Below are 26,558 nucleotides of genomic sequence, written 5' to 3'. Positions count from 1 at the left end.
AATGGAATTACTCTAACAAAGACGACCTGGAACTAGCTCTGTAGACCAGGCTGCCCTCAAACTCACAGAGATTCACTTGCCTCTGCCTCCCAAGTGCTGGGATTATAGGTGTGCATCACCACTGCCCAAGACTATTATTTGGCTATAATATGAGAATGGCAGCATGAGAAGAGAGAATATGGGGAACAAGACGAGCTTTATTTTATCTTACATATCAACATAAAACCATTATCTTGATCAATCATCAAATAAGTTTTTTTAATGCAACTGGAAGGCAAATTTTTTTAATAATTAGGTGTAAAATGTCAAAGCAGTCACCAATAGCAGGAGGGGGGCAAAAGTAATTGAGAAAAATTATGAGCCAAGAAAAGGTTGCATATATAAAATGTGAATACTTCAACCACAGACATGAAGAAACTTGGTATGGATCAGTTCCCTTTCACTTAAGGGAAAAATTATCATAGACAAGAAGAATGGGGGTACCTAAAGTCTGAGTGCTAGGCAAATTTCATCTCTCCTAATCTTACAAAGACTCTGAAATAGGCATAATTTTCACATGGCACACAAGACATTGGGTGTTCAGAAAGTTTCAGCGATTGCCCAATGGCCCTGATGGTTTGAAAGGGTGTACAAACCAAACCATCTGACTCCATAGACCTTGTTCATCCTGTTCACATGTACTTCTCTCAGGAAAACATCTTTATGATTTTTAAAGAGGTCCTGGGCTTGCCGTATACTAAATGGCTTTGAAATATTTGCAAGAAAATGCAGTGTTTGCCTTTAATGTAGAACTGGACAAAGGGTTTTCTCATTGATATCAGGATGTGGAAGGGACTAAAGGCACTTTGGCTACTATGGTACTTCCTTTATAAAGTGAATGATTTTAGCAGAGCAACAAACATGCATCCATTTGGAAAACCCCTGTGCTTTAAGAACAGCTGTCTAAATGTTCCACCAAAAACAAAAACAAAACAAAACAGAAAAGTAAATACAGAATAAGAACTCTTGCCTTAGCAAATTATTAAAACAGAAGTATTGGTTTATGATGGTATAACCAGGAAAACAGTGGGCTTGATGGAAATAGCCATGAACAAAGCCTCAGATAGCAAAGATAGCTCATCTCCATGGATTAAATATAACTTTGACAGAATACAAAAGAAAAACAGAAACACAAGCAAAAACATACTTATCTCCTACAGACGTTCTAACAGCAGTGTAAGCAACTGAGTTGGGGGGGCTATTTGTTTGTTTGTTCGTTCGTTTGTTTCCTTTTCTTGGTTTTTCAAGACAGGGTTTCCGTTTGTAGTCCTGACTGTTCTGGGACTAACTCTGTAGAACAGCCTTGCCTTGAATCCAGAGATCCTCCTGCCTCTGCCTCCTGAGTTCTGATATTAAAACAGAGTGTCACCACTGCCCAGCTCAGCAAGTGAATTTTTAACAAAACATTCTGTCATATTTATCTTCAGGTTTATGAGAGAATAATATTTCTGACTTCTTTCCAATAGAGATTTATAGCCTAAGAAGTTTTAAAAATGCTACTTTTCTCAAGTCTTATTGGCCTTCTTTTGACTCTGTGACATCAACATTTTTATGGGGCAAATGCTGTATTACTGTGGGTTTAATCTATACTGTTGGAGATAATACTCCCTGAGAGTTCACTTTATAAAAACCAGATTTCTTTTTCATATTTTAATGTCTTCAGAAAATTGTAATGTAAAAAGTGTAAGTCATTTTCATGAAAATGTCGTAATTAAACTCATTACAAAAAATATATTTCAATTTCTTCAATAACTATAATGTAAAAGGTATAATTATTCATTTGTATAAAAATGTCATAATGAAACTCATTAAAAATTAATAAGAGAAAAATACTAAAAAGGTATTGTTAGCAGAGCACTATCAAAGCAAACTCTACGGATAAGAAAGACAGTAAATGGGCCATCAATTATCCTAGGAATGGTTATAATAAATCTCTAATGTCTTGAATATTTAGGTTAATGATATACTGGAAGAACACATTTGGTTTTGTTTTTTTTTTTTTAAGTTGCTAGTTTGAAGTTCTTGTAGTACTATGTCGGTTTTAAAAGACTATCTTCAATTCTCGGATTTTGAGTTTGCATGCCAAATGCGAATACATTATTCAAAGATTTTGCCTATGGCCAAGTTTTAGAGAAGGTGGTAATAATTCCAGGCATTTGAGCAGATGAGAAGTCCAACTGTTTACACATGAGACACCCTAAGGAAGCTGTTACCTAGACTTGAACTGGAAGTTGAATTGAAAAGAAATTATCTATGCTAGGTAAAAGTAAGTCATAATTCTATAACAAAGTATATGAAATCATAACAGCCTAAACAACTATACAGGAGAAGTATGTTTGTAAGTTATGTTTCTAATAAAAACAGCTTAAGTATAAATGTGTATCACCTTGGCAGTTCTAGGACTGTGCAAATGTGCTGTAAAGAATTAAACACAATTCCAGAGTCACCCAAGAAATGAAAGGTTAAAGTATCTTAGAACTTTTGCAGCCTGGTAGTAGATCCGGGCCAGGAATTCTTTCTTCTAACTCTTGAAGGTATCATCCACAAACCAGAAGGTGATGGGCGGAGTCACATTCCAATCTTGCAGAGTAGTCTCTGACTCACAGAGAAGTTCCAGGCTACATTTTCATTTTCCACACCCATCCATACATAACTCACTGGCTTCTCGCAATGTTATATGAGTCAGGTTCCTGGAGAAGACAAGAAAAAGAGATAGGACAGGTTTTCCCAGACTGGTGGGAGTTTTTGTAAGAAGACACACAGAAGTAGGTCCAAACAACAAAAACTTCTGAGCACTCAGATTGGTTTCTGCTGTTCTTATTCTCCTCGGGTTTCTGAAAAAGCCACTATGTGATCAATGTATTTCAGAAGTCTTTTAAAGAAAATGCCAGATATGGTGGATTAGGCAGAACTCATTGATGAAAATTCGCTATAAGAAACTACCTGGACCTTGCCACCACCTTTTTTGTTTGTTTGTTTTTAACATACTCTATAGTAACCAGTAAGAAAATAATTGCCTAGCATATTTAGGGTTGTGATTCTCAACTACTGTGACATGGAGGTAAGTTCTGTTTTCAGATGGTCTGAATTAAATCTTGAATTTACATCTAACATCAGCTGGTAAAAGTTATTTGATCTTCCTGAGGCTCTATCAGAAATGTTTTGTATATTATAGAAGTCTATCTGGCGGTAAAGATTAAATCATATAATCCATCAGAACACGTAGCAAAAAAAATGAGGTAGCATCATTGCTTAGAAAAAGCCATGATATCGAACATGATTATTATTCATCTGAATACCCATTTGCATATCATTATAAATCTCAGGTGTATATAGTAATCATGTACTTACTATATGTTCTAGAAATGTGTTCCTTAATGTTGTTTTAAGTGGGTTGAAAATTTATATGCACACAGAAACCTAACCATACGTATTCATAGCAGCTTCATTCATGATTGCCAAAATGTGAAGTATGTAAGATGTCCTTCAGTAAATACATGAATAATTGAACTCTGCTATATCTCACAACAGAATGTTATTCAGAACCAAAAGATAAATGAGCTAGCAAATCATAAAACGATATGGAGGCAAAGTCAAATTATTGTTTCTGAGTAGTTTGGCAAGCTATAGCATGACTTCAACTATATATCTAACACCCTGGAAGACAAAGAACTATCAAGAGGGTGAAAAGAGTACTTGCTACAGATCAGGGGAGGGAGGGAGGGAGAGAGGGAAGACTAGGCAGAGAACAGAAGAGGGTGAAGATCCTTTGCAGGATGATGTAATAGTATATTCAAGTCATTATACACTTTTACAAAACTGGTGAATGTTTGTCAGGAATAAAGATTAACGTAAACTTTAAATGCATGGCGGGATGTATAGGTTCATGAGTATTTAGAAATATACAGCTCTGGTGGATGATGGCAGCGTGGAAGCTGTGCCTTATGACACCAGAGCAACTCTCTGTGCCAGAACCCAAAACAGTCTCTTTAAAAAACTTACAGCTAACTTCAAAGAATTGATCTTTAAAACTGAACTTGAACTAAATTAATTATCCTTGTGGGTGGTAAGTTCTGATCCCAGAAGTTAAGGATTTTAAAACCAAAATACTACTGCCAGCTTCAGGATATGCATTGTTGGCTAGATGGAACTGAGAAGTTTCCAAAACACTACGATTGCCCTTGGTTAGGGTTCCTATTGTTGTGATGAAACAGCAGGACCAAAAGCAACTTGGGAAGAAAACTGTTTATTTGTCTTATATTCCTCTGTCACTGTTCACCACTGAAGGAAGTCAGGATAGAAAAAATCAAAAGGAGCTGGAGCCAGAAGCAGGAACTTATGCAGAAGCCATGGAGGAGTGCAACTTACTGACTTGCTCTCCATGGCTTACTCAACCTGCTTCTTATAGAACCCAGGACCACCAGCCCAGAGGTGGCCCCATCTGCAATAGACTGGGTCTTCTCACATAAATCAATAGTTAAGAAAATGCTCTACAGGCCTGCCTACAGCTAGATCTTTTGGAGACATTTCCTCAAGCGATGTTCCCTCCTCTCCAATAACTCTAGCTTGGGTCAAGTTGACATAAACTCACCAGCACACCTGGTGCCTTGTCATCTTGACACACAACACATCATGATTAAGACGGAACCTTTCCTCCTTTCTTATTCCCCCCAGGATCTCACATTAACATGAACATCACAATATAAAGTATTCCAATATTTGAAAAGTCCCACAATCTTTAAAAATTCAAACACTGAAAAATTCATTCCCTTTACAATGATCAGTCTCTTTTAAATTCCAAATGATTTTAAAATTCAAAGTCTCTCGACTACAGACTCCTGTCACATTGAAAATAAATTAAATACTTGCTTACTTTAAGAGGGAAGAACTACAGCATGGTCACAGTCTGAATTAAGGAAACCTAAATTCCATCTGTGTAAATAACTCCATAAGCAAGGTCTGGGATCAACTTACCATCTTTTGGGCTCTTCCAAGGGGCTTGGGTCATTTCTTGGGCCCCGCCCTCTGGAAGTACACACAGCTTGTCTTCTAAGCTTCAGCTGGCTCCTGTCCCCTGCTGCTGCTGTTCTCAGTGGTTATCCCGTGGTTCCAGCATCTCCAAAACTGCTGTGACCCCTTGCTGTAACTGGGCTGAACCTTCACCAATAGTCTGCTCTTCATGAGCACTCGTGCCTTCAGAACCAGCACCACCCAGGTGATTCTTAGACTACCAAGTTCAGCTGTCAGTATGAGGAACAAACTTGGCCGCCTCTGGAACTCAGCTTCTGTTTGCTGATCCTGAGGAAGCACTTCCTAGAAGACTTTGCTTCAATGATGTTGGTCTCTTCTTAATCACAGTTGATTCTTCAGCACCAGCTGACCACATCTGTTGTCTCAACAAATTAGGGGTTTTACGTTAGTGTTTCTGTTTGCTGGTTAATCACAGTGTATTCTTCAGCTCCAGCTGATCAGACACAAAGATTCTTCACACAAAAGGCCCAGTAGAGCCTTTGCTTCCCTCTGAAACTTCACAAGCCAGGACTCCATCGTCTGTACGGCTCTCAATATTCTTTTCTTTCAACCTCCTCCAGAACAAGTCACTTAGCTTTCAATACTCAATGGGTTTTCTAACTCAAAGTTCCTAAGTCTTTCCACAGACCTCCCCAAAACAAGGGTCTGTCACAGCAATACCCCACTATCCTGGTACCAATTTTTATCTTAGTTAGGGTTTCTATCGCTTTGATGAAACTCCATGACCGAAAGAAATTTTTGGAGGAAAGGGTTCATTTGCTTACACTTCCACATGATAGTTTTTCATTGAAAGAAGTCAGGACAGGACTCACACAAGGGCAGGAAACCGGAGAGAGGAGCTGATGTAGAAGCCATGGAGGAGTGATGCTTACTGGCTTCCTACCTATATCTTATTCAGTCTGCTTAATTATAGAACCCAGGACCACAAGCCCAGGGATGGCACTGCCCAGAACAGGCTGCCCCCCTCTCTAATCAGCCACTAATTAAGAAAATACTCTATAGGCTTGCCTACCCTATCTTCTGGAAACATTTTCTCAGTTGATGCTCCCTCCTCTCCAATGACGCTAGCTTGTATCAAGTTGACATAAGCTTGTCAGCACAGTTGACAACAAGAACTAGACTCAAGGACCCCATTAGTGAAGATGAATAACAGAGGATACAGAGAAACCTACTGGAACTGAACTGGAGCCCTCCCTCATGCCCATTCCCATTGATAACATTGAAAGGTGTTATACAGGCTGTTGGGAGAAAATAATTATCAAAATCACCACTGACTGTATACTCTGACTGTTTTAATATTGAACTTCCTGGGAAGATATACCCCTTGGTGCAATATTGAAACAAATGATCTATGGTTAACCAACTACTTTCTGATTGGATTTGAAGCCTGCTGCCTAAGAATACGTGCCTGGCATTATGGAACTGGTCAGAACCCACTATTTATTTTTACACTCATAGAAAAAAAATTCACGTCTAACCCTATATTAAAGAGCTGTTCTTCAGCAGTGGGTAGCGATCGAAGTGGGGACCTATAACTGCCAAAGTGTTGAAAGTAAGTAATTACTAACTGCTTGATTCAAAACAGGATGTTACAGGAGACGTGGCAGAAAGACTGAGAACTAAAGAAGGAATACAGTTGGGTACTGTCTTCTAGGTAGAATGTGGTCACTGTAATCACGAACACACAGCAACTATAACTGCTTACATGGGGATCAGGGAGAAAAAGGAAGGAAGAAACACAGGAGTGAAAAAAGGAAGGGAGGGAGGGACAGGGAAAGAAGGAAAAAAGGGAGGAAGGAGGGGAGTGAGATTTGACAGAAGCATATTGGAAAGAAGGGAATTAATGGGAGTGCAAATTGGTTGAAACAGGGTAATGGCAGGTGAATATAATCATAGTTCATTGTATATATAATAGTGTCAAAAATTAAAACAAAAGCACCAGGGGCCACTAGCCCTATATCTTTGCAATAATTCTGTAAAAAAAAAAAAATGATGATCTTGAATCCTTCTGTGAGTCTTTTTGCTAAGCAAAAACATTATTTAATTTGAGGGTAAGTTTATTTGGAGTTCTATATGAAATTCACGTTCCTTGCACTTACTGAAAATAGGAGTATAGTACAGCAAGTCTAAGTGCTTCCCAGAGTTCTAAACCTAAGAGTCTTTAAGAAGCGATGTGAAACACACATGGCTGTTCACACCTGTTCGTCATGGATGAAGCCACATCTTCCAACGGTTGTTCTTTCTCAGAGACTCTCCCCTCTGTGGCAACAGAAGTAGATAAGGGACCTTTTATAGTGAGCCTAGGAGTCCAACAAAGAAGCTAGTCAGCCTCTGCTACCACCCAGCATTCTCAAGAGATCCATAAACAAAGTGGACAAACACGGGCCTTGGTGTCCGCCTCAGCGAGACATCCAGCCCTAACTATTAGTTATGTGATATTAAAGGCAATTATTTGATGTTTAGAAATCTCAAGAAGAGAGAAAAGAAATAAATGAGGGTGGGGCATAACTATTGAGGGTAACACAGAGGGAGAAGAAGGGAAGGGAGAGAAATAATGCTAAGGATGTCTGTTAAAACCTATTAATTTATAATCTTACCTTAAAATATATAATATACATAATTATGTGTATGGATTTGTGTGTATGTGTCTGTGTCTATACATATATTTTTTAATAGAGTTGGAGTTACCCCACATGGGATGATAATGTTCCCTGAGGAACCATGAACTGTCTAACAAATAAAAAAAAAAAGATTAGATAGTTGTGGTTATAGTTTTCCTTATTTACCAGACTCAGAAAAGAAATTCCCTAAAGAAATGTGAAGTGTATAAGGTTGAGAGAACTTAAAAGATAATTTTGGATTGGTAATGCAAGTTAGAATAAAATGTAAATTAGGTACAACACTTTGGACTCACCAAGGATAGGATAGATAATTTTCCTTCTGGGTCTCAGTTTCTATCCGATCTTAGCGGCCCCGTTCCCCTCTCATCATAAAATACTATCACAATAACTATGACTCCTACTACAACACCAAAGGCCACACTGCATCGTGTTTGCTTAGAACTCCTGTTGCCCCAAGCCTCTAAGTTCCCCAAAGTCAAAAATCATGTTCTTTTTGAGTTTTGTCTCCCTAAGCTTTGAGTGTAAACCTGGTAGATAAGGAAAGAACACGTGTTTTAGTAAATAGAATAATCTTCAGGCCAAAGGAAGCTGTGTGCATCTTACTCAGTGGCAGGGTCATTGCTCTGAAAAAGATCAGCTTGAGGCACCGATAACACCTGGTCATCCCTTTCTTGGTAACACATACTGAGACAGTCTTGTTTGTGAGAGAAATGTATAGTGTTTTGCTTTGTTCCAAAAGACGTAGTTTTTGGCTTTACTCTTGTGAACATCTTTTTACACCTCTACAGCCCGTCTGACCACAGTCTTCTTCCACCAGCCTACACACACTAGCCCTGATAACCACAAACCTCCAGCTCCTACTGCCTTACAATTAAAAATACTTAATTTTCCACATAAGGGTTTCTCACTTTTCACACAATGTGAAAGCAGAAAACAGGAAAGTAAGGGTTCACCCTGTACAACACTGCAATCAGAGAAACACACAGGCAGGAAAGCACCCTGAGGAGGGCTGAGTAGACCTCAAAAGGGCTGCTGATGTCATGGCCAACGTCTGTAGAGCCTTCTCAGTGAGGTGGAGGCCACTAATGCTGCTTGCTGCCTTCGAGTCTCTGCTTCTGTTTGTAATTTCTTTCTCACTAAATGGTGAACTTTATACTGGAAGGTCTCCTGCCTGTGCTGCACTGTGGTTTCAGAAGCCTTTGCTGACTGTTTTGCCCTTTGAGAAATCATTTTCACCAGAAAATTAAAAGAATAAATGCATGGTTAAGAAAAATTTGAAAACTGGACAGCGAGAAAATAAATAACCCAGTTAAAAATGGGGTGCAGACTTAAACATAGAAATCTCAAAAGAGGAAACACCAATGACTGAGAAACACGTAAAGAGTTCAACATCAGTAGTCCTCAGGGAAATGAAAATCAAAAGCACTTTGAGGTTCCATCTTACACCTGTCCAAATGGCTAAGAATAATAAAACAATTGACAGTTCATGCTAACGAGGATGTGGAATATTAGTTCACTGCTAGTGAGAAGATAAACTTATACAGTCACCATAGAAACCAGTGTGGCAATTTCTCAGAGAGATGGGAATCGATGTACCTCAAGATCCAGCTATACCCTGCTGCTGGAAACGATGGTGATGTCCATCATCCGTGCTGCCACCAGAAACCTTGTTCATGTCTATTATCTGTGCTGCCCTGGGCTGTTATGGGCATGGAGGCATAATTTGCAGTGGTATCGATGATTCCAGACTCATATCTGAGAACGAGAGAGAGTGAAGGCTGCTGTGACAACCTCCCTTGACCCACCCACCCCCAAAAAGCAGTCTGGACATGAAGTTACTGAAGAGTCTCAGTTTTCTTTAAGGGACTGGCCACTGGCAGTTTGACTAGGCTCCAATGTGCATTAGGGAAACACAAATATAACTTAGTTTTTTTTTTTCTTTTCTTTTTCTTTTGGTGGGGGGGAGGCGAGCAAGGATAGGGGGGTGAACCTGGGAGGAATGGGACGTGAGTATGATACAAGTGAATTGTATGAAATTTCCAAATAACTAATAAAACATTATGTTGGGGGGAGAGAGAGAAAGAAACAAACAAAATAACAAAAAAGATCCAGCTATCCCACTCTTGGGCATATACCCAAAGGATGCTTCATCCTTCCACAGAAGCACTTACTCATCCATGTTCACTGTTGCTCTGTTGATAATAGCCAGAAACTGAAAAAATTCCTCCACTGAAGAAATGTTAAAGAAAAGATGATACATTTACAATGGAATATTACTTGACTGTTAAAATAATAAAATCATGAAATTCATAAGGAACTGAAGGGACTAATAAAAAAATCACCCTGAGTGAGGTAACCCAGACTCAGTAGGGCAAATATGGTGTGTATCCATTCATGTATAGATGTTAGCTATTAAATCAATGATGACCAAGCTACAATCCATATAGCCACAGGGAATGGACACAGAGTAAGAAACTGGGGGAGAGGTGATAGAGCTCCCTAGGAACAGGAAATACAATAGATAGTTGTGGATGTATAGAAGTGGGGAGACTAAACATAGAGGGGCAGGTTAGAAAGGGGTAAGGGATGGAATTCAGGGAGGGACAGCTAAAACTAACATCCATTTGAGGGGTCTTATGGAAACTTAATACAGTAGCACTGCCTTAAGACAGATTCATATATGAAAGAAACCTAAATGACCAAACAACAGGGGAGAAAAACCCCCAATTAGACTGCCTAACCACCAAATGAAACCTCCAGTTCCAGGAATGGGTTCCATCTAACCAAGTTGTTGGCCAAGAGGGGCCCCATGGAAAGTCCCAAGCAATACAGGCTACTTTCAAAGCTATTGATTGCTTTCTCCAAACTGATAGTAATGCCCCATTGCTGAAGACAACAGCTATACAATTTATTGAACATAGAGAAGTCAAGCTGATTCCTCTCTAAACCTTCACCCCTATGGACTAATATCCCTGGTACTGGAAGGTACTCCGCACACAACCAAGCCAGCCATTAACACTGTGATCTACAAGGGTAACTTGTAAGAGATGTTGGTGCAATAATGGCACAAAACTTGTGGGAGTAATCAGCCAATATTTGGTTGGATTTAAGTCCCACTTCATGATATGGAACCCATGCGCTACACTGCTCAGCAAGTTGGCTGCTGTGTTGTCGTCTCTTGAGTATTTATGATGGTGGCAGCTGGCTCAGAGGACAGCAGAAATAAGCTGATAGACGATCCTAGGTCTCCCACACCTGTGAAATTTGACTGAAAGCCAGCTCAACAGGAAGGAAACCACGCCTCATCCTGGAAGCCTCTTGAAGACCCCAGCACTAGTGAGACTGACCACAGATCTTAGCAGAGAACCTACTGCCGTCACTCCCCTAAACCTGCATGGTCCCTAAATGCTCTCTGTCCTTATTCCCACAGGAAAGTGTGACTCTCATGCCTCACCCAAGAAACGTCTCTTTGTGACAGGATGCCATTATAGAAAACCACAATCAACAGGTCAGAATACAGAGAACAAAGGATCACATAGAGACCAATCTGAATCGATGTCTTTATAACACAGCCCATAAGCCTAAGTCTCAGGGAATGTCACAGAAAAGGGGGAGGAAGGACTGTAAGAGACAGAGGGCCGGGAAACCCGCTGTAAGAGGTGTCCCCTAGAAATGGTAGAGAGTCTTCCTACATGGTAGCATGACATGGCTGCCTAAACATGACCTGAAGAAGACAAGCCATGATGCTGACAGGGAGCAAGGCAGGAGTTACATGGGGGTGGGGGTGGGGGGGGAGAAAAGGAAAGAGGAAATGATGTAATCATATTTTATTAAGAAAGCAAAGAAAAAAGCCTACAGTTTCTAATCCCGGAGAACCTAGACAGCAAAGAGGGAGCAACTGGTGGAACAGAGCTGATTGGGGGGTCTAAACAGAAAACATATGTAAGCACACACTCATACACATGCACAGACACACACAAACACTCACATACATACACACAAATACATACTCACACATACACACCCATGCACACAAATGTACACTCACACCCATGCATACTCACACACAATGCTCCCATCCACTGAGCCATCTCTCCAGCACCGCTCTTTGTTTTCCTGATATGAGTCAGAAGCAAATATTAGAAAATTAATTGCTAGGGATTTTTGGAGACTATATTACTTACGTTTTGTTGCTGTGTAAGAAGCAGGAATACGTTTTTCTGTGCTGCTTGGTAGAGGGTAAGTTTGTTAGTCACAAATCGCCGGATCACCAATGTGTTTCAGTCATATGACACACACAGATGTTGCTGGAGAAGCAGCATCCTGCTTATCCAGACTCACTGAAGAGTGGTGCTCTTCTCTTAGCGTGGCTCACTCACCTTCCTCAACTCAGAGCGTGCACCTGGATACTCATTTCCGGTGCTAAGACTATGTATGCCTAACCATGATTATTGTGGGCTACGCCTTCGGACCAGCAATTATTTTTAGTTGTAACCAAAATTCTTTACTCCAGCATGTTGCATATCGAAATATATCATATTATGCATAGCAAGTAGTCAAGGGTGCTTTTTATCAAACATAAAAAGGCATTTCTCTGTGTTATTTTGGGGTATCTCAAAAACATGCCTCTGGGCTCGAGCATGGGCTTGATTAATCTGTGATTTCCTCCTTAAAATTAGAAGCAGGAATCAAGAGCGCAGCTTAATATTTTCCATTTGCTCTTCTTTCACGAGCGCCCACATGAAGCCCCGCTTCTAAGACCTGATTAAGTAACTCCTACATCTCACTGCAGCGTGCAGTGATTCCGGCAAGGCAGGAACTGTAGCTTGTTCTGCTGAATGCAAGCAATCTGGAAGCAACAGGAAGGCGAGGCACTCTGTGAAAGAGGGAGCTCCTTCCTTCTTTTGGCTTCTGCTATTATGTTCGCTGAAGAATGCGACAGTACTAATTGACAGCGAATGTCAAAAGTACTGGTTCAAGCTTTTAAAAAGTTATTGATAAAAAAAAAAAGTTATTGATGATTCACAGAGCCCAGTCAGGAAGATATACCATTGCTTTTGTTGTCGTTTTGTTTTGTTTTGTCTTTGATTTCCTCAGCAGCATCGCATAGAAGTAGCACATGCTCCACCTAAAGCAGAAGGACTGCAATACTTCAAAGGCCAACCTGAGCATACAGTGAGCATCAGGCCTGCTGGGAGAACTACACAGAAAAGATCCCACTTTCCATTCCTCCACATGCACCTAAAAGAAAAGGGTATAGGGCTTCATTATCCAGTGTATTTAATCTTAGACTCATTCTTAGCACAAAATCAATCTGAAGTAGCTGTTATACGTATTATACACTCACAATTATTTTTGTCCTACTGGGGATCAAAGCCAGGACTTCATGGATGCTAGGAAGCACTCCATCTCTGAGCTGCATGTCCAGCACTGGAGTGGACTTTGGATAACATTCAAGGAAAACATATTACAGATAATAATTGTCAAATAAGCACATTTTTCAAATTTGTTTTCATTTTCAAAACAATATCCATGAAGTATTTACAGATATTAAATATATCTGGCTAATTAGAAAATAGACACCATCTGAATTAAAGGAATATAAAGCAGAACTCCCGTTATGGAAATCATATGAGGGTGAAATCAGTTTCTATAGGATTGCCTCCCCCTCCCATTTCTAAGATATATTTCCTCTGCTGAGGCAGTGCCAGGGTGGAGGCTGTCTTATATTTAACTCAATGTGCTAGAAACCTGAACACTAAGTTTTAGTCTCTCCTGTAGGTTACCACAGCATTTGTCTTTTCTGCATTATAACTATTAGACTCCTAACTTAAATTAGCTAATTTTGGATGTCTTGGAGTCCTGGGAGGCTCCTCGGCCATTGTTCAGTGCTCAGTGAGGTTGCCAGTTCTCTGTACTTGCATGGCAGAGGTGCATTGTTCTTTTTTCAGGGTCATTTGGCTTATGTTATTCCTTGGCTTAAAAGACTGCTGTATCCTGATCACTCAATCCCCAGTGATATTAAAATCTCACATCCCTGGCTGTCTCTGAATCGTTCTAGAGAGACCTTTCTCATTACAATCTTGTTCATCCTAATACTGGGGAGGCTTTTGAATCACTGGTGGATCCTGTTAAAACTGTAACTCCAATTCAGTAGGGCTGGACAGGTGCCTGAGGTTCCCACATGATATCTGTAAGTCCCCGGCTCAGGCCTCCATCTTTGGAGGCCCCACCCCTACGCCCACGAAACCTTGACCCCCCCCCCCAGGAGTGTCAAGGCCGCCAAAACCCTGACCCCCCCCCCCCCCCCCGCAGTCTATTTAAACTGCTCACCCGGAAAGTCCCTTGTGCCCCACCACCCCACCCCAGGGTCCTGTTGGTGGCTTCCTGGTTCCCCTCAGGGGCACCCAAAGAGTGCAGGAATCCCATTAAAACCTGGATATCCTTTAATTCGGCATCTTGTGATTTGGCTTGATTGGGATTTTTGGCATCGGCAGAGAGTTCACGTTAGAAAATATTCCTAATAATATCATTACTGTAAATGAACAATATGTGGAGAAATAACAATTTAGGTTCCTATTCATTTTTTGTCCTGAAAATTCTGTTCTCAATAAAAGGACATGTGGAAAGCTAGAAAAGATGTGTATGAAGAAGTGAATGACTAAATGAAAGTACAAGACAACGGAAACTATTTTTAAAGTCTTCCAAAGTATTGCGATGCTACATTAAATTAAAACACTAGCCTAAACAGCATACACAAACTTTGAATACCGCACTTCTGTGCTCCGGGGCTGTGAAATGGATTTATTTGCTTTCTCTCGGTCACTGCTCTTTTACCTGCTGTGATCCACAGGCTAGCTTTTCTTCACCTGCTCTCCTTACCTGTGGTCCTGAACCTTGGAGGGAGCAGCCATTCTGGCCTGTGTTGATCCCTTGTCACTTGGAAAGCTGAAATAGTGCCCTTAAAGAATCCCAGGAGTTCTGGTGTCATGCATGTGTTTCCTCAGAGAATCGAGTATCTTAAGAAGGTCATGATTTCTGCTTTGTTTTGTTCGTGGCATGCTAATGAAGAACGAGCCTAATGTGACCAGGGTGACAGCTCTTAACCAGACCTGGAAAGTAAAACCAGCCCACGGAAGGCACTGTTTCAAACGCCACGTTACTAACTGCACAGTGTTGGCAACTTAGGAACTTCATATTCAGGTTTAAAATTTGAATCTCCTGAACTATGAAGAACCAAGAAACGCCCTTTATCTTGTCAAACATAGCCTCGGTAAGACTTCCATAAATATAAGTCAGGTTTTGTAACAGTCAAATTATATGAATTTGAGAAAATTGGATAAATTTTGTTAAATACATACTGAAATTTCACACTGATTTGTCTGTGTATATTATTACACCATTTTCTAAAGCACAAATTTATCTCTTGATTCCATAATAGATCTTCAACTTCAAGCCAATATGAATTCCATGAAACTTAGTCCCAGAGGTAGACTTGTTGCTAAGAGAAACCAGTGTTGCCCAGGATTTACATATAAACTTTAGAAGGGGATTCTCTTTCCAATTTTCCTTGCAATGTGGAAAAAGCATACAAATTCAAGGCACTATAGAGAAAGGAAAGAAGATACTGAAGGAGATGTGGGAAGAGGGCTGGAGAGGGAAGGTGAGAAAAGAAGTCTGTGAAATATACACACAGAGAGAGATACACACAGACACACACACACACACAGGCACACACAGGGACACACAGGAGACAGACACACAGGCACACACAGGAGACAGACACACACACAGACATAAGAGACACACAGAGATACACAAGACATACATACACCTTTTAGAGAAAAAAAATGTATATTTATATGTATCTGTTGATAATCAACCCTAAGTTATTACACATACTAGGCAATCACTTTACTTCTGAGACATACCCCAGCCTCCTAATTGCTATAGAGTTTATTCATGTGAGTTACCCCAGGTATACCTTCCAAACTAAAAGACAGCGAGTGTTCTTGTTTTGGTTAATCTAGTTCAAATCACAGAGAGATATGATTAACATGTCACAGGAATTCAACATATGTTCAGTCTACTGCATTTTAGGAGGTGTTTTGCTCTGTTTTAAGGGCAGAGTGCTGTAAATTTATTCACTGAATTGTTGGAATTATTTGAACTGTTCGGCTCCCAACCATAGTTGATGTTTTGTTGCATTGAACAACTTTATCTTGAAGGCAGCTAGTGGGATACACTGGTCAGTTCCTCTGAGCCTTCTTGGTGAAAGCTATAACCTCAAAATAAATGAGGAATCCCAAAATTACTATTAAGTTTTTCAGCCCTGTAAGCCTCTCTGCTGATGGAATAATTCAAATCAAGTCAAATTAGATTGAATTAGAAGAAGCTCAGGTTTAATGGATGCCAATGCTCCCAGGCGACCCACCCCCAACCTGCCCAGGAAAACTTGAAGAGGGAAAAGAGGAGACCACGGTTGGGGGGGGGGGGCAGTTTAAATAGCCTATGGGAGTAGTGTTGACCCTCCCTGGGGAGGGGTCCCCATTGGTGGGCTTTCTTGAAGGTGGAGTCTTGACTGCGGCAACTCGCAGGGAAGGGGCTTGAAACTTTCCACCAACCATTCCAGACTGTTTGTACATATGGATGCCAGGGGGCTGGGGTGATGTTCCCAACCAAACAGGTACTACTTCTGTTGACCTAATATGAAATAAGTTGCCCAAATCAGAGTCCCTGTACACACCATTATGCAGGCAAAAAGCAATGGAGAGTTGTGGAATACTAAGCTCAAGAAAGTAACTCCATCATGAACTGCATTTATGGACTGGAGCTCTTGCTAGGAAAAGGAGGCTTGTTGTAGTGGAAGGTCTCATTAGCTTGTTTTAATAAGGAATAAAAATGCGTAGTTGATTCTAAAACATATCTCCAAACTAAGAATTCGTTTAATTCTTCCTTAGGGCTGTCAGTCATCTCTCCAATGGTGTCTCCCTCACAGCAGCTCCACTTACTTGAACAGTTCTCTAAAGGTAAGTCTCCTCCTTCCACTTCTATCTCCTTTCTCACTAGGAGAAAGCAAAACTTCATCAAACCAACACAGAAATGATAGTGTTGCCCCTCTCCCAGCAAAGTCCACTGTCAAGGGATCCCCAGTGCTGGTGTCTTATTCCCCAGACAGTCTTAGTTCTCTTCTGGGCCATCTCTATAGAGCTAAATTCTGCTGCATGACCATCTTGAATGGACCATGCTTCTTCCTTCTGGAATTCTTGTTCCTTCTTCACTTCATGTAGTGATTTGCTTTCTCTCTCTCTCTCTCTCTCTCTCTCTCTCTCTCTCTCTCTCTCTCTCTCTCAAAAGACAATAGGGATTGATAAATGTCAGAGTAGTTAAGAGCAGAGGGCCAAGATTCTATTCTCAGTACCCATACAGTGGTTCACAACTATCAGTAAGTGCAGTTTTAGGGGGTCATTTGCTCCTTCCTGATCTCTATGGGCGCCGATAATGCATGTGGTATACAAACACACATGCAAGCAACAAACCCACACATTAAAAAAAGAAGACTTTAATCCCAGCACTAAAGAGGCAGAGACAGGTATATCTCTGTGAGTTCAAGGCCTGGTCTACAGAGTGAGTTCCAATATATAGCCAGGTCTGTTACAACAAGAATCCCTGCCTCAAACAAAACAAAACAAACAAACAAAACAAAAAAAGGAAAAATCTAATAAAAAAATAAAATAAAACTAGATCGTTTGTAGATTGCCTAAGCATATAAACAACAATAACAACAACAACAAAAAGACAGTAAACCTAGTTCAAGAAAGACTCACTCTCCGATTATACTATAGGTAAGTCGGGTCTTAGTTGAGATAAAGGAGGGTGCTATAATACTCATGGGGTAAAGTTCAACTTTTACCTCTCATTAAAGCTGGTAGTCGTTCTGTGAGCAACAAAGTTATGATACCTCCAGCATGTGGTTACGGTGGCAATTAAAATAATTAATGCATGTAGATAGAGTTCCATCCTCTAGAGAGTCCTGAACACATGGCTGTTGTTCCTCCCAGTATTTAGCCTTTCCTTACTTCCTGTCCACTGTATCCTTGTTTACATATTCTCTCCCTCTCTTTCACTCATTTTCATTCCCTCTCTCCACACACACGTGAGTGTGTGCGCGTGCACACACATTCACACACACTAATGAAAGTTAAATCCTTCCTTTATCAATTACTGGGACTTTTCTGCTCAGCTGTTTTAAGATTTCAGGATTATGATGTTTTAGTTTAGTTTTTTTTTAATTTTGTTGTTGTTTAAAAAACAAAATAAAACTTCACACATTTTTCAAAACATTCTTTCTTATTACAAATTTCAGGACAGCATTTGGGAGGGAAATGCATGGGAATCGTTTTGAAATGTATACCATTAGTATAATTGTAAAGGTAGCTCTGTCTTTAAGAGAAGAAAGGGACAGAGGCAAAACAAAGAGAGCCTGCCTAGGCGGCTGAGCCACTCCAGTCTTTTCCTAGCGTGCACAAAGCACTGACTTCCATCTCCCACATAAAACAGGTTTGGTGGTACACACCCATCTGCTCAACACTGAGGAACTTGGGGCCGGAAGACCAGAAATTCAGAGTCAATGTTGGCTACCTAGCAAGACTGAGGCTAACCTGGGCTACATGAAACTCTGTCTCAAAAAATAAAAGGGAGGAAAGCAAAGGAGAAGCTAGACAGCTCTCAGGACAACCAAGAAATTACATCAACACACTCTATCTTACTAAGTTCCACAGGGAGTTACATTTGCCGCAGTGAGAAAAGCAGATGGTAGAAGAGAGAGAAGACAAACCTCCCAGAGCTAACACTGAGAGTGAAACGCCAGGGGTGACATTTTGAGTCCCTTTCCCAGGCTCCTGCGTCAGGTTGCAGGCTCCAAACCACCCCCCTTTTTATCCACATGCCTTGCAGCCAAAAGCGGTTCCTTGGAGCTTCTAACGTAAGCCGTGTTGCTTGGGGCGGGGGGTGTTTGTGTGAGCATGAGTGTGTGCTTGTGAGTGGGGCCGAGACGAGGAACAGTGAGGAGGAACAGTGAGGGTCATTCAAACCCACGAGACAGGCAACGCTGCCCCAAGACGCTCTGCCAGCAGTGGTGATTCATCCTCTGCTTGGGCACAAGGACGCCAAGACCTCTGTTTTGCTCTTGGTTCACATTTGGGCTCTTTAAACCAGTGAGTCATGCGTTGGAAATATGTATGAAATAAGCAAGAATATGTCACCAAGCTATTTCTGGTAGTTCAATATACACATCCAAGGACACCACGTGTTCGAAAGGCGAATTTCTAAATGTGAGAGCTTATACATAGCAGACACAGTTGTTTTCCGTACGGAGAAGAAACCTGGTAGAAGGAGAAACGGATCCTGGTAAAGTGATTATGTTTAGGTGAAAGGGATAAAATATTTCTTCCTGCTCTCAAAAGGACCGTTTTCTTCAGAGGAAATTGCATAAATTCTTAGTCACTAGAATTAGCATAGAATTACTCTCGCCAGAGTTTCGTGTTAGGAAACAAATGGCATTCAGTTTGTCGCAGAGCTGTTCCTCCTCTGTGGCAAATATGAGTTTTATACCTAGTTGCAAACAAAATCTGTTCCTTCTTATTTTATTATTGTTTGAGGAACAGGGTCTCGCTGTGTAGCCCAGGCTGACCTTGAGTTCACAGTTATCCTCCTGTCTCAGTCTCCCCAGAGTTTAGCAATAACAGGTGTGAGCCACACACTCTGAGAGTCTTCCCTTCCAACCAACCTGAGGGACCTAAGAAACGAGAGGATGAAATCATTGTGAATCTGTGTCCTGAGAAAGCTGAAACCTAAAACAAGCCGCATATGATTTTTAGTCTGATAATCACCAAGGAAAGACCATGTCCCTCACAGTCACTCAATCATTTGTTCATCTTTCACCAATCAGACACTCACTGTGTGTCCTGTGTAAATGTCTTGTGCAGTTGAGGAAATAGCAGGGCACCCAGCTCTATAGAAGACTGATATTCACTAACTGATTGGAGCAAGGCAGAATCTGGCCACTAATACATATGATAATGAAGGACATGGACGTCAACAGAGCTGGGAATCTTTCTCCTCTGAGTCGAGTGAAACGTGACAGAGACCTGAAGATCTGACGTTCAGGTGACAACAAGGAGACTACAATAGCAAAAAGTATTCAAGCAAAAGGAAAATGGCTGCCGTGACCAAGGCTAGGAAGCTCCTTAAGTAGAAAGGTAAACAATTCAGAATAGCTTCAAGAAATCCCTGAAACTGACCAGATCCACTAGACCCATCTTTGCCAGAGTAAGTAATAAAGGCTGAGAGTTCCTCTCAGATGAAAGGAAGCTGACTAGCTGCCTGGAAGAAGAAACCACTGGGAATGCCTGGAAGAGGTTTAAATGAACTCAGGCACCTAGAAACCACACTCTCCCATCTGGTGAGCTAGCTGCAGACCATACAGTTCTTGGCTCTGTGAGCTGTCACCGTGCTGCTGTAGGACTTGATAACATAGCTGTTTTTGAGGCATTTCTGCTCCTGTAAGAAACCCCTCACCCATATTCCTATAAGTAACCTATAAAATTTGTTGGCTCACCAAGTTGGACTTTGATGGTATCCATACTTTGGCCTGAAAGCCATTCTAATAAATCCGATAGATAGATAGATAGATAGATAGATAGATAGATAGATAGATAGATAGATAGATAGAGATAGGAGTCATCTGATAAGTTCTGCTCATTTAGAGAAGCCTGACTAACACAGTGCCCTTTCCTCCATGATTTTATATTACGTAGACCAAAATGGAATCTATAATCAAAAGACTTTCAGCTTAGGATCATGGCAGAATAAAATAAACTGCTATTATTCAAAAAATGAACGAGACAAACACAAGAATAAGTTCAGGTCAGCTCCATTTTTCTGATGGATGCTCTACTGCTCTGGCAATTGTGTTTTCTCTTTGGTTCTTGATGCATCAAATTAAATCTCTCCATTCTGCCTTCTCTATAATTCTAGGCCATGCAATAGCCTTTCAATTGATTTCTACATATGCATACAGCCTTTAAACTAAAAGTCTTTGATAATATAATTCCACTTCAATAAACAAAGATAGTACCAGTTGTCTTGATATAATTTAGATAGAAGGGGTCCTAAACAATTAATCACTGGAGTATATGTATACCTAAGCTAATCAAGCCAGCAAACAATATCAAAAATTTATCATGCGAAGAACAAAGGTGATTAATACCATTAGAATGTCAAAACTATGAAAGACATTTAAATCTATGGCCTCTCTATGTGAGTTATGGGCAGTAAAAATGCCAGATTTTCTATTAGAATCCTGATGAAGTCATGAGGAATTTCAGCCATTCCCTTTCCAATAATCAAATTTCTTGTGCTTAAAGATCTTTGAAGTATGTTGTTCAAACACATTGTTTCTGTTAGGGAAAACTTTTCAGAATATTCTGTAACGTTTGCTTGTTTGTTGTATTGTTGCTGTGATGATGGTGACCTTGTTTTGGTTTTTGAGGCACCATTTCTCTGTACAGCCCTGGCTATCCTGGAACTAGCTCTTTAAACCAGGCTGGCCTCTAACTCACAGAGATCTGCCTGCCTCTTCCTCCCAAGTGCTGGAATCAAAAGCATGAGCCACCACTGCCTAGCTAGCAGACCCCTCTCACTCACCCTGTAAGACTAAGTCATTAGATTATGAACAGTATTAAACTATCACACAATCCTTTTCTCTACCAATTTCAGGCCATTTTTTACCAACCAAACGAGTATGATTTTTTTTTTATAAGAGTTTGTTCCCACACTGAGACAATGGGGATGTTCTATTGGGTACTCACCAAGACCAGCTGGCCTGGGTATGAAAAAGCCTGGGATAAAACCGGACTCGCTGAATATAGCAGACAATGAGGACTACTGAGAACTCAAGAACAATGGCAATGGGTTTTTGATCCTACTGCACGTACTGGCTTTGTGGGAGCCTAGGCAGTTTGGATGCTCACCTTACTAGACCTGGATGGAGGTGGGAGGTCCTTGGACTTCCCACAGGGCAGGGACCCTGATTGCTCTTTGGGCTGTTGAGAGAGGGGGAGTTGATTGGGGGTGGGGGAGGGAAACGGGAGGCGGTGGCAAGGAAGAGACAGAAATCATAAATAAATAAATAAATAAATAAATAAATAAATAAATAAATAAATAAATAAATGAGTTTGTTCCTATACCCACATCTGTGCTAGGCATGCTCTCTACCCCTGAGCTATCTACCCAACCCAAAGGATGATTTGGTTGTTCACACTGAAATTATTAGTCAAAGTACATATTTCTGTCTGAGGTTTAGCAACTACTTCTGTAACCTTCTAGACGTTCTTCATGAAGAAGCCAGTCCAAAGTTTGCATTATCACTTCTAGATAGTCAAATTCATGTAATTGTCCCTAAAGTATATTCTTCCATATAAATTATTGTTATATCACATCTTTAAACAAGTACAAATCTCCATCATATGATACTTAATATTTTTCATTGAATAATTTAAAGAATCAAAGAACCTTCTCTAAGTACAGTTGGCTGGTTTAGCAGTTTGCTTTTCTGTATTTTGTGTAGTTGAGATGATCGGCTTCCTTAGCAAACCCCTATTTCATTTGGTTTATCACTTACTGGGATTTATCCCCTAGAATTACAAAGGTCTGGCTTTGTACAGAGATACACATGCACTGCCGTTGTCAGTCTTTGAGAATAGGATGAATAGAGACATGAGTTCACTCTCTAATAGTCATTGGGATTCTTTGAGTTGGCATCTCCCATAGCCATGCCAATGGGCATGCTCGCATTAACAGAACTGACTTTAAAACTTGCCAGAACTGAGAAGACACATCTAGAAGCTTCTGGCAGCTCAAGAACAGCTCTGTGGGCTGCATGTGTAACATTCCCCAAAGTGTGTATGTTAAAGGCTTGGTTCCCAGGTTGGCACTATTGGGTGGTACTTTGAACCTTTAAAGTGAAAACTTAAGGGAGGTCTTCAGATTCCTGGAGAATGATCCCAAAAGTGGCTTTTGGATCCTGTTCATTCCTTCCCTCTCTCCATTCTTCCACTATCTGTTTTACTTTCTGACCATGAAATAACTAGTTTGTTGGCCTTTGCATTTTCCACTATTGCTGCTGGTACCTCCTCCAGAGGCCTAGGTGATGGGTCTACCTGATCATAAAAACTTTGAATCTCTAATCTATGAACCAAAAATAGACCTTATATCAACTTACTTTTTTGTGCCACGTTTTGCTACAGTAATAAGAAGTTGGCTAACATCAATAAGGGAGAAAACTTAACAATACCACAAGTCAAAATGTAGAAAAGTAAAATTGCATAATTCGAAACTCCCATGTGATTCTCTTTTGATATAATTCAAGCATCAATCAGTGAGCAAGATTGGCCCATCTGCCCCAAGTCATTACAGCTTTGCCTGTGAATCCTTCAATCGTTCGAGTGTGATAGGCAAGGCTGCCTCCACCATGACCTTGCTGATAATTTCATTTTCCTGCTCCCATCCCAGCAGGGCAGCCGCTAAAATGACTTGACAATCCTCTGTAACAAAAGTTTTGAGTTCTTTGAAAGGAGATCTCGCTCTGTGCCACCAAATCAACTTCATTTTCACGTGAACTAAAGGGCTTCTGATAGTTCATAATTTCACCTTTTAACACCATGCACAAGCTCCACAGCGACACCATAGCAACCCCTGGCACTGGCACTGTCGGTAATGGCATTGCCGGAGCTCATGGCAGCAGCAGGGGCAAGCCAAGAGTGACTGCATTAAGTGGGGCAAGCCTGCTGCAGCAAGCATGCACAGGGCCAGGACCCTGACATGTCCACTCATCCCCAAACTCCACACTGGCCTCACACACTCCGCCTCCAGTGTGGGTCCATGACTTTACAGACCATCTGATCACAGCCCTAGCATGGGCTCACACATACACGTGGGTCTCTGTCTAGGCGAAATGCAAATGAAGAAAACCAAACTCTCCGTTGCCCTAACACCTCCCCCATGTGTCCATTCCCCAGTCTTCTCCATTTTAATTAGTGACAAATTCCATCATTGCTGTTAGAGCTTGTTACTTTTTACTTCTTTCTTATTCTCAGAATTTACATCCGAACCTCCAGGGAATCTCCTTGACTGAACAAGAAATAGATCTACAGTTTGATGCCACCTTACAGTTGCTCTTCCCTCTTTCTTGGGACTGTCACTGCTTCCCAAATGCCAATAACAGTGACCTCTGTTGATTCCATTCCCTGCTCCCAGACCTTCACTTTATAAAGTTAACCCTTTAAGACACAGGTCTCTGATGAACCAAACTTCCTTGCACATTTTCCTGAATCCTCAAGTTTGGAGCAGGTTGTTAATACCCCATCTCAGAGCAGAGGAGCAAAGAAAGAAGGGAAGGAGGGAGGAGAACCATAAGATTTGGGAATTTAGAAAATAAAGTTCAGAGAAGCTAGGGGGGAAAAACACTTGGTTGTTTCCAAAACAGAGGCAATCAAAACCAGAAGTGCTAGTGTCACTGAGCCCAAAGGAAGCAGCTATTTTAAGCCAGAGTGGTTAACACCGCAAACTGCTACCCAGGAGGGACCGGCAAAGTGTGAGCGGAGAGGGGCCAGCGAAGTGTAAGAGAGAATGTTAAAGAACCAGAATCTTTGTGATATGTTTATAAGAGAGTAAGTTAAATACATCCAAATTTTAAAATTCTCTCACAGCTTATTTCTTGAGGAGGAACTATCAACACCAGTTTCAAATTTGCTACCTTATCCCATACATTTAAATATTGAATGTTTCCATTTTTAATGGATTTATTTATTTATTTAGTATGTGTGTATGCATGTATGCATGCATGTATGCATGTATGCATGTATGTGATATGTGTGAATAATTATAGGTACATGGGCACTGTGACATGTTTGAAAACGGTCAAACACAACTTTCCGATGCCTCTGTTACTTCCGCTGCACAGCATGGCCCAGGTTCAGTGGCTTGAGACCTTCCCAACCTACAGGGTCTATGGTCTCCACCTCCCTTAGGAGACTGGCAATAAACATGCACCTCCCTGTGTTGTTTTGTTTTAAATGCACCCAACTCAGGTCACCAGGCTTGAGTAGCAAGTGCTCTTACCTGCTGCACCATCTCCCCAGCGCCCGTTCTCCTTTCTAGCTCTTGGATTTGCCTGCCCCATCACGCTTGTTACAGAAGCTTACTTCAAATTGTTATGGTTTCTAGAATGGATCTTACTGACAGTTTTCTAAATAGGACTATTTAGAAATAGTCTTTCTCACTACTTGTTTACACGCTGAAAGCTACACAGCAGAAATGACTCAATGACTAGAAGAGGCTACTAATTAGACATTTCTATCATCATCATCATTATTATTACTCAGTTTTCAATATTTGTTTGGGAGAAATGGCATGCATAGGAACTTTCAGGAAAGCAGATGACGTTGTTCATCATGATAACCCAAAAAGAACAGGGATTTTGTTCTATTAATATCTTATCTATTAATATCTACGATATTACCATAGGGTATCAGCCTATCAATTTAATACTTTGACCCAGGACTCTCAACTTTGAAGAAGTGGAGAAGGACTTTAAGTTGTGGCAGTCAATAACAGAACAGTCCAGGGTCTGGAGTATCCCTCGAGACAGCGATGGCTAAGATACCTGCTGTAGTGTCGGCCATGCTGAACATACTGCTCTGATCCATGACCCTGGCTGGGATTCTATCTGCCGAGACTTCATTGGTTTTCACCGATTTTCTGATCCTGTTTCTTTAACCATCTTTTTGCTCATGGAAATATTTCTAAATCTGTAGAAAAATCATAATGAGCTTGTTAATATCATGTACCACTGCTGATAGTGCAAATGCTGATTGACACAGCTCAGTAAAGAGATCAGTATAGTAGAGTAATAAAAGGGGGGAGGCTAAAAAATAAACCAGCATGACAGAAAGGAAAGGGTTATTCCATAGTGAAGATTTATAAGAATTTGTTGGTAACTGGAATTTAAAAGGATCCAAGATGATGGTTTATAACCTTAGCAAATACGAATTTTTTTTTGTACATGCAAACACAGCAAAGAGTAGAGAATAATAGGAATGAAGAATGGGCAGAAGGCTGGGGTGGGGGAGATTTGTGGTAGTGAGAATAATTACTGTTTTGCAGAAGTTGAGTGAGGATTGGAAGATAATGCAGTGAGAGCCGTGGAGTAGACAGATGGATGAATCTGTATGAAATGTCAAGGATAAAGATAGAGTGCTGAAGTCATCAGGAACTGAAATCATGAGAGGAAATGAGATCACTCTCAAAGAGTTCACAGCATGGGAACAGTGGGTCGAGGATGGACATCTGGAGGATGCCATAATTTAAGAGATGCATTTAGGAAGAGAGAGTCTAGAGAATAAATCACTTCATTCTGGACCAGTTTCTTTCCTGATGCGACGGCTTGACTTTAATTATTCTGTCACTCCCGTAGACACGCTGCACTATCTGAAAATCAATTTCTTTTCTGCAGAAGCCTCTGAGCAGAGATTTTGAATGATTATTGTCTACCTAAGAGTCAAACCCCACATTCTTTTTTGGAAGCCTCTAAGAGTCATAAATTTTTCTGCCTTTTTGCCAGTCCTGTAGGAGGGAAAATCTCGAAAGGTAACCCAATGGAAAGATTTGCCTGATCCCAACAGCCTGACACAAGCCCTTGTTTTTGTGGCTTCTCCACTTTCCCCAGGGCCGGGTGCAGAGCATATGGGTTACAAGGAGTGCGGTCCTAATTCAAACCCCAGTAAGGATGGTTTGAGCCACAGGGAC

The 26,558-nt window shown here is 40.8% G+C and overlaps 1 long non-coding RNA gene across 1 annotated transcript; it reads right to left on the bottom strand.

Annotated features, from left to right (window-relative positions):
* Positions 1-235: 235 nt before the first annotated feature.
* Positions 236-9,408, bottom strand: LOC126503138 (uncharacterized). The gene is made up of 3 exons (XR_007592172.1): positions 9,288-9,408; positions 5,014-5,425; positions 236-2,729 (listed from the first exon to the last, which is right to left on the bottom strand). It is a non-coding gene; the product is annotated as an uncharacterized lncRNA (long non-coding RNA).
* Between the last annotated feature and the right edge of the window lie 17,150 nt (positions 9,409-26,558).

The sequence above is a fragment of the Alexandromys fortis genome, unplaced genomic scaffold (assembly GCF_014885135.2).
Source record: "Alexandromys fortis isolate MF-2015 unplaced genomic scaffold, M_Fortis_MF-2015_v1.1 scaffold_43, whole genome shotgun sequence".
In the NCBI taxonomy this organism is placed as follows: Eukaryota; Metazoa; Chordata; class Mammalia; order Rodentia; family Cricetidae; genus Alexandromys; species Alexandromys fortis.
This window is presented reverse-complemented; position numbering and strand designations above follow the sequence as displayed.